This window comes from Polypterus senegalus, chromosome 11, assembly GCF_016835505.1.
Source record: "Polypterus senegalus isolate Bchr_013 chromosome 11, ASM1683550v1, whole genome shotgun sequence".
In the NCBI taxonomy this organism is placed as follows: Eukaryota; Metazoa; Chordata; class Cladistia; order Polypteriformes; family Polypteridae; genus Polypterus; species Polypterus senegalus.
The window spans coordinates 86,764,984-86,780,315 of NC_053164.1; the positions used below are offsets into that span (position 1 = coordinate 86,764,984).

A 15,332-nucleotide genomic window follows, 5' to 3' on the forward strand; every position below is an offset into this window, starting at 1 on the left:
AGCAGATTTTTAATTTCTATTTAAACACATTCTTATCATGTTGATTGGACTAAAAGGTTAGGATGTGCATGACTTTTGAGCAGGTTACATATACTACTCCTATAATTTATTCTGGCTTGGACCGATTTTAAGTGTCCTTTTAGCAGCCAATTAAGCAATAAAGGCAATAGGATGAGAGCACACATTAGAAAATGTTATTTTCTACTAATGATTGACCTACCAGAATTACCTGTATGGTTCTCTTCATTCAATCTGAAGCCAGCACTCTCACATTTGATTGCAGTGGCTAAATCCTGGGATATAGTTTTTTGTGAGTCAGACCCTCACTTTATCCACTGTGGGACACAACAGTGAACCCATTAGAAGGGATTGAGCTCTGCTGACTAAAAACTGTGATCTAATTTATAATTATTCAACTTTTCCAAAACTGTTTTTGACAGCTAAATGCGGATTACACAACAATGTCAAAACAAAATAGGCCAGAAGATGTAGGAGAAAGTTATACATTTTAAGAGGTAAAAGGCCATGACCGCTAGGAGTGGTGGTGCCAGGAAACAAGTAACCGAGAAATAGTTTACTATAAAGGGCTAAGTAGACAAGCATTGGAATTTGTCATAAATTTTTTATGAATGGGAGGCTGTCTCTATTCTTTAAATTCTTCAATTAAGTACTGCTTTGTTTGACAAAAGACAAGTTTTAAATTGCAAAGTTACTTCTTACTACATGTACACCATTTTTGCACTTTGCTGATAAGAAATGGCTAACACAATTCTACTGAAGTAGTTTATAGGTGCAGAGGTAGCACTTTGTCTCTGGTGCAATCACAATGTATTGCAGGTTCTTCCACCTCAGTTGCTGGTGCCTTCTGGATGCTTTTCTTTTGCACCTTATTTTTTCAGGTAACCTGTTGTTGCAAGGAGAAAGAAAAAAAAAAAAAAATCTTGAACCAAAAATATCTCCCCCACCCCCTGCCATTTTTAAAATCATGTCATTTGCATTTTGTTGCACCTGGCAAGTTTCAGACCAACACCAAACTAAAATTTTAATGTTAGCAATGTAGGGTTTTTTATGCATTTTCAATTTGTTGTTCACCTCAATTTGGGGGTGAAGAGACAAATTAACCATAATCTATATGGCACACTCCCTTTCAACATGAGGGGAAAAGAAAAAAAAAACAAAAAAACCTAAAATGACCAGAGCAGCACTGCTAGGTTTTGAAAAACAAGTGCAACCTAAGCATCTTGGTAAACTAGTATGCTTGAAGTTAAAGATTGCAATCAACAATTTTCCAAATTTAAGTGTTATGTTTTATAATATTAGGAATTGTGCATCTATCTTCCTACCCTGTTTATCCAGGGCAAGGTGTGTGGTTTTAAATACATTATACTCAAAACAGTTGCACAAGATATGGAGGCTGTTCCTATAAAAGGTATATACTATTTAATAAAATGTATTCATTCATAAATATGGGTGCTACAGCAAATACACCAGGCACATAATTGCAACTCTTATTGTGGTCATACAACAGAGTTCCTCAAGGCTGCCATCTAGTTTGTAGGGAACATGATTTTTCTGTACAGCTCCACAGGAGTCCAACATGACAATTCCAAGCAGCTCACTAAATATTAGACCTATGTTCTCTGCAAAGCATGGGGGCTGGTTTCGATTATGAGGAGACAGGAATATATAAAAGTTTTAAATTAAAACACATTAGGCATTTAAATGGGCTTGGGACAAGATAGAGGGGAAAAATGTAGCACAAGTATTAGCAGTAATCAAAATGGTCTTGGGCACATTTTAAAACTATAAAATAAGGACATTCAAAATCTAAATGTTTTCAAAAAACAATTTATTTCTTTAAGGACAATACCAGAAAGTACATTAATGGGTTGAATTAGTGTGGTATTTTTTTAACAAAGCTAAAAAAATAGAGACAACTCAAATTCATTTAAAAGTACAAGTTCAGTCCCACCCCTTAAAATAGTAATGTGGTCTGCAAGTCAAGCACCATAAATGGAATTCCCTATGTAATAATTACCACACAAGGACTGCCCAATATAGGTGACCAACTGAACTGTTAAGTATTCATCCCTGTTAGGATGCTACACTTCACTGCAGGCATATTACACAATGAAGCCAAAAAAAATTTTTTTTGATTACAAACCTGCACACTAGCAAAGTGGCAGTAAAAATATTAATCAATCACCAATTGACATACTTGTCTCCATCTTTATAAGTCTATATATTTCAAAAAACGCAGCAAGACTTTCTCTTAGTGATTAAACCAACTTTAAACATTAGCCACTTCCCCATTTTCATTCATTCTTCATATGTAAAAGGTTAGGTGAAAACACCTTTAATATTCACATTCATGATGAATTCAGTTAACAGATTTAACGTTTAGTATCACATATTCAGTAGTCTGAGATTTACCTAAGCACATAAAATCGACTAGGTTTACTCTGTGGTGGAGAAATACAAAGATGTAGAAGATGTCATTATTTAAAAAAAAATCTACACATCCAATGATTCAATAAGAAACTTGCCTTTAAACAGTACAAAACATGGTGTTTGCAATGCAAGTTCATCCAATGGTGGAGTATCACAAAAGCCTAAGCGTGACAATGATGTAATTTAAAAGAAAAACAGGATATGAAAATACATGAGTCATTCACAAGGACTCATACCAAGTCTCATCCGAGAAAAATATACTTCATTCATCCTTGCATCTGTAGAAATGAACAAAATTAAGTTGGCGAGAACACATACTGATACAGAAATGGAGGAAAAAGGGAAAACAAAATGATGCTTGCAACAGAAGTAACGAGAATACAGGTGGTAAGTACACGAAACGAAGTCCGCGCTACACTTCATCCCGTTAACCGCCGCAGCTCAAAACGCAATCCGCGTGAAACAAGAAGAGCGTTTTAGCATCGCGTGCATCAGGGAACACGAGGATCTCGCCACGGTAAATATAAACCTGGAAAGAGAGCAGATCAGACTGGTATCAGCAGCTTACAGTGAACTTGTCAGGCAGAACATGAAGTTATGCAACTTTAATCAAGAGCTTCATCTATTTTTATAATAGTTTTTTACTCCAAACAAGGGTTATATTAAACCCATAACTGAAGAGCGTCAAGTAACAATCTCCACATGCAGACTTGCTTTCTCAGCAGGGCTAGAATACAAAATCCTTCCCAAATGTTAACATTAATAATTCTTTACATAGATAAGACAGCGCCAACATGTTTACACATCAAGATCTAAAACCCAAACCCCACTAAAACAAGTAATATCTATCTTTGCTCTCACCTTTTTACAAGAGTGCAGTACACCATTAAAAGGCATAGTGTTGCGGCCTTTCAGCATATGGGTCTCTTGGCCGTGTCGCGTCGAATGGAGCGCCTCTGCCAACAGATGTAACCGGGGACAGACGAGAGCGTTCAAATGTGTACCCCTCAGCCATGGGAGTTGCCCTGCGCACTGGGCTGCGGTCACGTGCGTAGTATGTCGAGAGGGCAGCTTGTGTGGTAGGCAGATTGGAACGATCATAAGGGTCAAGAGTAGTTGAGGGCATGTGTTCTCTCAAAGTAGAGGAAGGAGGAAGAAGAGTGTTCATGCTCCTTTCCTCAAAAGTGTTGATCCTGTAAGGCCGGGCCCTGTACTTCTCATAGTAGTCGACCACACCGAAGCGATCTCCCTCCTCAAATCCAGAGGGATGACCCATGAAGTCGCCGCCAGTGCCATAGTTCATGCCGACGCCATACCCTGCTTCACCACCAGTAAACTCTGTGCCACTGGTGAAGCCAGCGCCACCTCCAAAATCCGCGCCCCTTCCAAACCCAGGGCCACCGACGAACCCTGCACCCCTGCCAAACCCAGGGCCACCGCCGAAGCCTGCACCACCGACAAAACCAGGGCCAGCGCCGAAGCCTGTGCTGCCGTCAAAGCCTGGGCCTCCGTTGTAGCCCCTGTTGAAACCCCGGCCGCCACCATATGCCAGATTTCCATACCCACTGCCCCCGGAGGGCATGGGACCTTCAGAAAAGGAGCCGTTCTGACTTAGTGGGCACGATCTCGACCAGTGACCATCCTGACCGCACCGATAACACCCCGTCTTCTCTCCCATTCCCGGCGCGGTTCGAAGACGACTTCGTTGAAAGCTTCACGCTCATCAGTTTGCCTTAAAAAGAAAGACGCAAGACATGGTTTTCTATTGATCATATGCAGATATTTCCATTAATATCCACTAAAGACCAAGTTCAAAAAGAAGATATCCCCAATATGTAGAAATTACACACCCATTCCCCCCTATAAATTAGTCTAACAATCAGATACACAATATGAAACAGTAAACCATGTTTAAGCAAGAAAGCATAAACTTATAAAGCAAACAATTCACAAATGCAGGCCCTGTTACTTAAGTATACTTTATGCCTAAAAGGAAAGGCAAACCAAAGGGCAAGTCATGCTTAGTATCATGTAGCCAAAAGACAGGACTTATACAGACCCATGGATAAACAAATTTTTACGCAATCAGTATTAAAAAAGGCTGGAGCGGGTAAAAACAGACTACACGTTAAAAGGAACACAATGCCAGTAACAAAGAACTAAAGACATAATACAGCCCCTTATTTTAAAATTTGTTTTAGGGCAAGAGATAAAAATCGTAAATAATTCTCTGAACAAGTCATAAAACCTAGCTGAGAACGGTGCTCTTTAATATACAACATGCACCTTTCCATTCAATTTTGTACAGACACCAAACACTACTACAGCAATAAGATACAATGGATGTGCTGTAAACTGTAACGTACATGCGCCACACTACCCGTGCTTAAGACAATACAGTATAATTTGTTCACATCACTCCACATCCAGCTGGGAAGCGTGCTTCCCTTATGTTATATACACTTGTTTCTTTGCAGAGGATGCTTGTACATGGTTTACTGTTATCTGTTATTACACTCTGATAACCCATCCACATCTAACCCCTTTCTCCCACAGCCTTTTCTGCTATGACAAATACAGGCAAGTTACCTGCTAAAAATCTTAGCCCAGAACATGAACTTAAGACCAGTGGATGATAATACTAGTGCAAACGGACACCTAGCATCCACAAATACAAAATCATGAGCATATGTGTAACACTACTGTCAGAAACAGCAGGGATGAGCATTATCTTTCCACATATGCAAAGAAGAAAAAGCTGTTCCGTGGCAGGTTAACCACCTTGTTTAGAGTGAAGCATAAAGATCATGCAAGTCAAACACAGCTGAAAGCCACCACTTACTCTTCAAAATATTATTTCTGAGCACTGGACCCTCCCTCTTCTATACCTGGTTACATAAGAGAACTATGAAACATTTGTGCAGAGCCAACATGTCTTGCTAGATTATCAGCCTGCCTCTCCTGTAAGCCCTACAATTTCACCTTGAAAAGCTGTGTTGTCGAGTCCCTTGATTGCATTCATGGCATCTTCTGCCTTAGCCATGTGCACAAAGGCATAATCTTTCACGATGTCACACTCAACAACAGGCCCATATTCTTCAAACTTGGCCCGCAACTCTTGGTTAGTGCAGCTGCTACTGATGTTCCCAACGTGCAACTTTGTTGAGGCTTTTGGTTTACTGTGGCTGAGCTCAACATTCATGGCTTGGCCATTAAGCTCATAGTGGTGCAAGTTTCGAATGGCTTCCTCAGCCCCTTCTTTCTCTTCCATATGCACAAAGCCATAATTTTTCACAATATCACATTCAGTAACCTTTCCATATTGAGAGAAGAGTGATCGAAGCTCATCAGATGTTGTTGCCTGGGCAAGATTGCCAACAAAGAGTTTTACCATGGTGGTATACCTGTATGGAAGAAAAAGAGAAAAAAGCGTTAGCAACATTAACATCTTAAACAGTGATTCTCAAACTCAACCCCAGGGGACCTCCAATGGCAGCAGGTTTTTGTTCCAACCAGTTTCACAATCAGTGGGTCACTTCTAACAAATCTCATTCAATTAGATGCAAAGGGTCCCTTATTCTGCATTTGGAAAGGCACAGCAGTATCATTTCTACATTGAGAAAACATTTAAAAATATTTGCATCTGTGTTATTGATGTAAACATTTAACTTTATCGTTTTGGTAAACATTTGCCATTTTGTTAGTAGTTTGTGCTAATTAACGAGCAGAACACACAAATTGTGCTGAATGCTAGGATTCAACTTTATCAGCCCCACTAATGTGCTCACTAGTAAATAACAACTTGAACAACCAGACCACCGCTAAATGCCTAGGGAAAAAACCCACTACATTATCCCAACCAATTTTTTCGTACATTCCAATAAAATTGTACAAATATTAGTTTTGTAATTTCTACAATGACCTCAAAAACGGTAAATATTTTAGTTAATTAGACTAGGAGCCAGTCCACTTATAAAAAGAAGTTGGTTGGAACAACCACCTACATCCACATGGGGTCTCCAGGACTGTATTTGAGATTCTAAAGATCTAAAAAGTTCAATCGTCCAAGCCACAAAATAACTTGCTTTAAAGTCATTAAATGCTGAAAGGTTATGGTCCAGAACGTCGAATTGGATTTTATGCTGTAACGCTAAACACTGAAATTTCTAACGGTTTACTGCCAAGTGTCCAAAAATCTTAAACGCGATCCGGTACACAATTGTGGGAAGGCGGTAACTGTTCCACAAGTAATCTGGATCAGTCGGCTATATCAACTAGTAGTCGAACTCGGATCATTTCGCAATTTTCAAGGGCGCCGGTCGACAACAAAGAACAGGAGCTACACTACGATTCCAACGGTTACTCAGCGGACGCTACAGAGCCGGATAAGTACAGAATCTTTATCTACTATGACACATTTTCTAACGGATCGGGAAAAAAACGCTAAAGTAGCCACGTATCCGGCATGAAATCACAATTCATGCACTGGAATATTTGAGGCCATCAAAACATACAAACCAGATCCTTGTATGGCCCCGGAACAGCCCTTACTCAGGGTCTTAATGCGCTCTAAAATGTACTTGATCGCAGGGAGACGGGCTGTATCGAGCACAAGACAGGAACCAAATTTAGGCATCACACCAGCTACCGATGGGACACGATCTCATATTTTCCTCAGAAAAAGTAACAATGAAACGAACTTCAAACTAGCCATTATGTACATCAACCGCATTACCGACTTGCAGGAAAATATTCACATGTCACCAATGACTGCCACGAACGTGCTTCGTATTTCTACTTCACAACACATTATAAAGCGGAAAAATAAATGTTTAAAATGCGGCGCATTCCACTGCAAGTTTCGACAGGGATATAAATCTTTCTTTATTGATTACGCCAATGTTTTCTTTTCATACACAAAATGGTTACCATGGCCTCCTTTGTGTTGCGGAACGAGGCTTTTAAAGGCATGCCACGCTAATACGCACGTTTTTAAAAATCTACAATAATCAAGTACTGTTAACTTTTCACTAATAATATAAGGTTACAAATATGAAACGAACATCGCGAAAAACAAATTCAACCAAATATGACAATTTTCCAACAAGCTTGTAACCTACGGCCTGCACAGAACCGCGACAAGGATCCGAGCATACAATACTACTGTTCAAACTACTCATTCATACTCGAATAATATATATTCTACAAGTCCGTTTTTAAAACTCGGTGAAAACTGCACCAAATTACACCATTTTCGTTCTTTTCATTGAAGATATACGTACCGTAAAGATAACTTAACTCACAATAGCTGGCAAACGCTGAATTACGAAATGGCGTCTTTCTAGTTCAATCGCCGCGTGGAAGTTATCCTGAGCCCACCCACCGAAGGGTGTACGTTCGCTTTCTATTGGATAACGTGAGCACCACCGTTGTCAGGAGAACTCGTCTGAACGTCCATCAAAGGCGGCCAAACCAAATGTATGCTACACATAGGGGGTAAGCAAGCTCTTCCAGCTCCCCTTGGCTGACGTGCAACATGTATTATGCAGGGACACCAAAACTAAAGTTTTTGCTTGATTAAAATCTTCTTAAGCAGCTGTTGTCATCTGTTTCGTAATAATATTTGCTGCCGGACACAACGGAAGTGAAACTCAACTGATGAATTCACCATCGAGTCGATAGCATTTTTCTCTAAACAGAACTGTGCACACATTGAACGCCACTGCAGGTTACAGTTGTAGTTTTTATTTAAAAAATGTAATGTGTGCATCCCCTTTATTTTATTTAAAAAAATGTAATGTGTGCATCCCCTTTCATAGTAAACAAATTGTGCAAAAATGCCTACACTTTGTTATTGACGTGTATGCATTAAATACATGCAAACTGTATATGCGATATCTAGCCATCATGTCGTAAAATTGCACTTAAGTTGGAAAACGGATGTGTGCGCCCATCTTTCTGTAAATGGGATTGGGCGAGTATTAAATAAGGCCGTTGTGATGTTTCACACTCACAGCCCTGGGGCCTCATGTATAAACAATGCGTACGCACAGAAATGTTACGTAAGAACGTTTCCACGTTCAAATCGCAATGTATAAATCCTAAACTTGGCGTGAAGCCACACACATTTCCGCGGTACCTCATACCCTGTCGTACGCAAGTTCTCCGCTCGGTTTTGCAGACTGACAGGCACCAGCGTCAAAGCAGTGCTACTGTTACTGTGTGTTTATTAGTTTAATGCATCTGATTGTAATTAACCTGTAACAATATAATGGTCCACAGAATTGTCAAACTATTCCAAATACCATAACTGCTTTAACGTTGTTACTCTCACTGCACCTTCTTCTTCTTTCAGCTGCTCCCTTTAGGGGTTGCCACAGCAGATCATCTTTTTCCATATTACTCTCACTGCACCACTTGGAGCACCAATCGGTATACAGCATCAAGCACACGATGCCTCAGCCATGCTTCCTATTTGAACTGCTTCTCACATGGCAAACGCTTCAAACCTCTCCTGTACGGACCTCGCAGTTCAGAAAGAGTTTCATCCCAAGAGCTCTAAACGCACTCAATCAGTCCATCAACTGCTCCTTGTAGAACTGTCTGTACTTATAAGTACAATCACCTCATTGTAAACTTGCACTACTGTTATAATATTGCACAACCTGAGCCACTTTATAAAGCACGTATTTACATATGATATCATTTTTAAATGCAGCAAAATGTTTATTATATTATACAGATAAAACTTTAACTTCATTTAAATAATCTATATTGTTAATAATTAAAGGACACGATGTCGCTACGCTAGCAAGGATTGGAGCTCCGCTCACAATTGTTCCTGCCTCGCTCTGTATGCTTCACTGGGACTGGGCCGAAGGATAGAATAATTAAACATGTACTACGAAGATATTTCAGTGCTCCTTAAAAGTTTTGAAGAATCGATATTATAAGCTTACAGCTGGCTTATCATCTATTACAGAGCTGATTGTGTAGCGATCGGTTACTTGGAGAAAGGAGAGAAAGGAAAGGAAGGACAGGAATTGGAGGTTAGTATGTTTGAAAGAGACAGTACTGCAGGGGCGGCCTTAGGGATGTGCAAACTGTGCACCTGCACAGGGCCGCCAAGCCAATATATATTGAATATAAAAACAAAGAGAAAATAACGACACAGCTAAAAACGCAGCATTAAATTTCGGCAAAAGTTAAAACACTTGTGTCATGAGCAAGAGGCAGCTATGCAATGTCCATAACGGACGTGGCCATCCGCCGTGCATAAGATACCATATTGACATTGGCGGGCGAAGTGGCCACCGATTCTTTCTCTTCCCTGGGCCGCCATGAGCCTAGAGCCGCCCCGGAGTACTGCTGCAATAAATTATTTCATTAAAGGTCGCGCACTGCACGTAGTGATTCACACGCATAGAGCACATTGAAGAACACATACAAAACAAAGCATTTAACATGCTACTTTAATTATGATGTGATTTGAGAAACTGGTTAAATAAATGATTTTAAGATGAAGTTTATGATGTTCTACTTTAATGACAAAATAAACTACGCGATTAATTTGGAAATTTTAAGACTGAAGTTGACATTTCGTGCTTTTTCCCCCACTGTGTGACTTTTTTTTCTCTGTACCCTAATAAGCTTTCATATGACACTCAGATGGTGGGCTACGACTCGCCTTTTCACGGCGACTTTGATATCTGACAACTTCTTTTTTATTTCGGGCTCTGTGCAACTTTGTCAACTTGAGCTTTCAAGTTTCTCCAACACACTATGTCACTCGATCAGCTTCCTTCTGTTGATTATACCACGGTTTAAATCAACAAATAGTATGTTATTCCATTGCCTCCAATTGGTATTCGTGGAAATTCTTATATTTTCCCCCGTGCTTTTCCCATTGTCTTTTCACAGAAGGCTGAGCTTAAGGGCTATTTATATTGATTTGCATATTCCAAGAGGCATAATTCTGGGAGGAATTTGGGCGGGACAGCAGGTGCATGCACGTGTTACTTTTCACGCTGACCGGAATTTATGTACCGGAACAACGTGGAAGTTGGCGTACGCACAGATTCCTGCATTTGGATTTTTCTATGCATAAGCACATTTTGGCTTTAGTGCTTACATCATGTTATAGTGTGAATTCTACGCACAGCGTTATGCATGAGGCCCCAGGTGACTGAAATAAGTGAAAACTGAGAGTAATTGCTAAAGAAATTATAAATTTGGTTAATGAGTAATGTTAAGTCTCTTTAATAAAACACAGTAGGCCACAGACCATCTTTACAAATCAGCCCCAGTCTATTTCAGGGCCCAATTATGCACACATACACATTCATATTGACATAAGTCCAATTTAGAATCACCAATTTACTAAAAATATACGGAACTGAAATACACTCACAAATCGGGAGAACCTGCAAACTCCATACACAGAGAGAAATACCACGCTTAGGATTCATCTAATGCAAGCTGAATCCATGAAGCAGCATTGTCAACTACTGCACTTCCAATTAATGGGCAATTTTAAAATTTAGTTGGATTTGTTTGGACCTTTCTAAATGAAACAAGGAACCCTGCTTCTATTACAAACTTAAACAAAAAAAAAGCATTTTAAATAATATTTCTGCTTTAAAATTATTTTCATATATTTAACAGAGACAGCATGTGCCATACCCACCACGCCATGAACCACTCGGTTTGGGACCCAAGTGCAGTCTTTCAATGGGTGACACCTCAGCACCACAGTGGAACCGAGTTGGTTTTTTTTTTTCGGTGGCTGGAATTGCAGACTACCCCTGACACATAATTGGATTTCAGGTCCTTCTCACTGCAAAAAGCAGAATGGCCATGCATCACTGGAAAAGGGCAGCAGTGACATCTGCTGACAGTGAAGCACACTGTAGAGGCCAACTGAATGTTTTAATGGCAAACACACACTTTTAGAGCACGAAAGAGGTAGTGGTTCCCTCTCTAGAGTGACTTAGGGTGCTGTATTTTCCATGTTTCTTCAAGGATAGAGGTCCAAGAGTTTACAATTTACCCTGTACTTGTGACCTTTTCTTGGGAGTCTGCTTCTTTAATTGTATCCTAATAATGACAATTAACGAATGAAGTAGAACCCAGGGCACATGGCACAGAATGATGAAAAAAATGAGTGTGGTAAATTTATTGGAATGTAGTATTCATGTATGTTACATGGAAATAATGTAGTGTTTTTCTAACCTTGGCTTTTATTTTTTTTATTGCCATTATGGTTTTCATTGTTTTTGAGGTGTTCTGGTTATTTAAGACAATACTTACTAAGTATTATGCTAGTAGGTCTGATACTGAAGTAGCACAGCCTTTAACAATTCATTACACTCATCATTAATTGTCATAATGAGGATGCAATTAAGGGTGCTCATTCCTAACACAGAAAGGGACATTAATAGGAAGATGACAAAGAGAGTGGTGGTGCATCAGTTGTGCTGCTCTTTCACAACATAAAGACCGGGGTTCACATCCCTGGTTTCTCTGTATGGAGTTTGAATGTTCTCCCCATGTCTTCCTTGGTTTCCTTCTACAGTCCAAAGATATGCAGATTAGGTAGACGGCACTTACCCTGTGATATGTGTATGGATCTCAATGCCCCAGCGCAGGCACAGGAACACAATGCTTTGGATGAGATGTAAAACCAAGATTCTGACTCTCTCTGGTCCTATATAATCCCTGGACATCATTCATAAAAAGAGTGTATCCTGATATCCAGGCTAAATTGTCCACCATGGCCTACTCATTCTGCACCCCCCTAATATTCCCCTAACTGGCTACCTATCCCTCTCACCCCTTCACCACTTAATAGTTAATGTGTGGTGAGCATATAGATGCATAAATGGCTGCCTTTGCATTATCCATGTGGATGTTGCACACTGGTAGTGGTTGAAGTGGTTCACCCCTGTCTATGTAAAGTGCTTTGAGTAGTGAGAAAAGTCCTATATAAATGTAATATCTTCTTCTTCTGTGCTGAGCTGTTGTCCTCTCCAGGGATTGTTCTTGCTTTGCGCCTGATGGCTGTGGGATAGACTCCAGCTTTTGTTACCCTGCTCTTGATAAGTGGGTTTAGAACATGGATGGAGGATAATTAGGAATTGAAAGCAATGGTAAAAATACAAACAAACATTCAGAATTTCCTTATAAATGTAAATGCCATATTACTGCACTTTTCTGAATGCAGTAAAAAAGAAGAAACAAAGACCAGATGATTAAACAATAAGATCAAATTTTGGTAAAATGAAACTCTGATTATGAAATTGGTAGGAACAATAACTTGCAGCCATAAGGGGTACCACAGGAATGGGATTGGAAACCATTGTGTTAGACAGTATATAGATCAAATAAATAATGATAATTATAATTGTGTAACCTAATGGTGGAAACAAAACAGCATTATGAATTACACTACAAAGAGGGAAATGGACAAGGAGAAGTAAATATTTATTAAGTGCTTGTCTTCACCACACCATTCCTGCTGTCACCAACTGAGCAATTCATGAATTATAACATATTGGATTTTCACTTTAGAACAATTAACCAGCTATCTTAAGATAATTGAAGCCATTTATACCAATTAATGTCATAGTATCTCCAGTTGATATTAAAATAGCCAGTGTCAAATCCCCCCACTCCTGTCTAGTGACAAGAACCCAGTTAATATTATTCAAAGTTATTGTCTGTTTTTTATATGCATTTTTATTACTCTTTAATATAGGTTTTTTTTTTTTTGTATTAGTATAATGCTGCTGGATTATGTGAATTTCCCCTTGGGATTAATAAAGTATCTATCTATCTATCTATCTGAACAGTTATAAACCAAAGGAAACAGCTATAAAGATATGATCATGGGACCTCAATGAAGCAAAGACTGGATATTGTTTTTGATTCAGTTCCCTATGGAAATCTAGCTTTTTGGAAAGTCATCATACACAGTTTTGTCTGTGATACACAATGAGAAGCCTGCGGGCTCAGTGCGGGAAGCTGTATAGCTCCAAAGTATTGTTTCTTTTTGCTTTTTGACTAATTAGTTGTAATTTGCTCATAATACTAAAGAAGAAAAAAAACTTACTTAGGTATGCAGTTATTTGTTTCGTGATTATCTAATGATGGCCATGTCTGCTGTATTTAACATTTTCTTTGTTTGAGACATCAAAATAGCTAAATCTCAAGCTTTAAAAACAGTGTTAAAACAAGGAAAACTGAAGCTTTGCAAAACAATCTCAAAATGTATTCATCATTACGCCATTTGAATGCAATGTATGCTTTGAAAGCTTAGCTACACTATTTATGTTTATTATGCTGTTTGCAGTGTACATTGTGATGTTTATAGCAAGACCAGAAAAAAAGAAGTCAGTCTGCAATCATTAGATATGAAAATTGTTCTTGCACAATGTCTCATTATAAATACCAGAAATATCACAAATCCACGCAAATTTCAAATACAGTAAAATGCTAAAAGTTTCTCTGCACCTTGCTAGAAACAGAAAATGTGTCCTCTGTCATGTTTGCTTTTTTCTTAATTTGATCTTCAATAACCAGGTGACTGCCATCAGCACCAAATGGTTTTTTTTTGGCACCAATACAGAAGAGATTTTTTGAGGCCAAAAGCAACTCGGAAAGCTATACAGTTATGCAAATAGATAATGTGGTTAAAAAAGGTAAAAAAAAAATGTAACTATTAAAGTAGTATGTGTGAGGGGTGCCTGCACAGTGAACTTACACATCCATTACAATACCAAGGAGAACAAGTATGTGTGTTGAATATAAACCATACTGGGGGCACAAAAAGGGAACGATAAAGTATGAATATTGAGGGGAAAAACAACCTGTCTCACTCTATGCCCACCTAAATGGGAACTGCACTTCTTGTACCAGGTTAAGTGCTTTGCCCATTTGCCTACTTCCATATACCATCAAGGCACTTACTTCCTAACCTCCCGTCTTTTTTTTTCCCTTTCTTCCATCTACACAACCCTGTAATCTTCTATCCCCATTAAGTTTCTGCTCCTTCTCACCAGCTGACTCTGGGTGGCTTTAAACATGCTTTCTAAAAATACTCTAGGCCAAATCCCACAACCACTTTCAGGGTCAGGAAAACCCTATTCCTGCTACAGGCCCTCCTGATTAGTAACTCTTTGGTATGCCTCCACCAACTTACTTGCTGTCCATGATATCACATGTGCACACGGACACAATAGTTGTGCCACCTAACAATATAACAATCAAAACTCCAAATGGCAGTGCAGTAACTCTTGCTACTCAATTCACTCCATGGAGACCTGCAGGTGGTTGGTTTTTGTTCCAATCACGACCTGCTTTCTGGCAGAAAGTACTGTAGCGTTTGGACTGCCTCAAGCTGTTACTTTCCTCAAGCTGTTATATCCCCTCCATGACTTAATTACATAATTTAACACTATTTTTTTGTACTATGTAGACACTTCTATTTAAACATTGTAATCACATTCTACAGTATTTTAACTCTACTGTTGTCAAACTACAACTTGTGAACCCCCATCTGCAGACGTTGTTACAATATCCTGATACTGCTCTTTATTCACCTAATGTATATATTGCCTCTGTAATATGATGAACTGTGGTACTATGGAATGCTCTTTTGTAGCACTATATGCATTTGTAGATGATGTGACAACAAAACCCACTTGACATGATTTTTAATTTTTACTCCTACCTTAATTAACCATACTTATATTACACACAGTAGATTTTTATTATGTCACTAATGAATAGTAAAATATTTACCTTTTACGTGAATTTAAAAAAAATATGATTACATTTTCCAAATCTTGAGGTTTTGCATTGTCATTGCTATACTGTATAAG

The 15,332-nt window shown here is 39.0% G+C and overlaps 1 pseudogene; it reads right to left on the reverse strand.

Moving 5' to 3' along the window:
- Nucleotides 1-1,832: 1,832 nt before the first annotated feature.
- LOC120539272 lies at nucleotides 1,833-15,274 on the reverse strand (annotated as a pseudogene).
- Nucleotides 15,275-15,332: the final 58 nt, after the last annotated feature.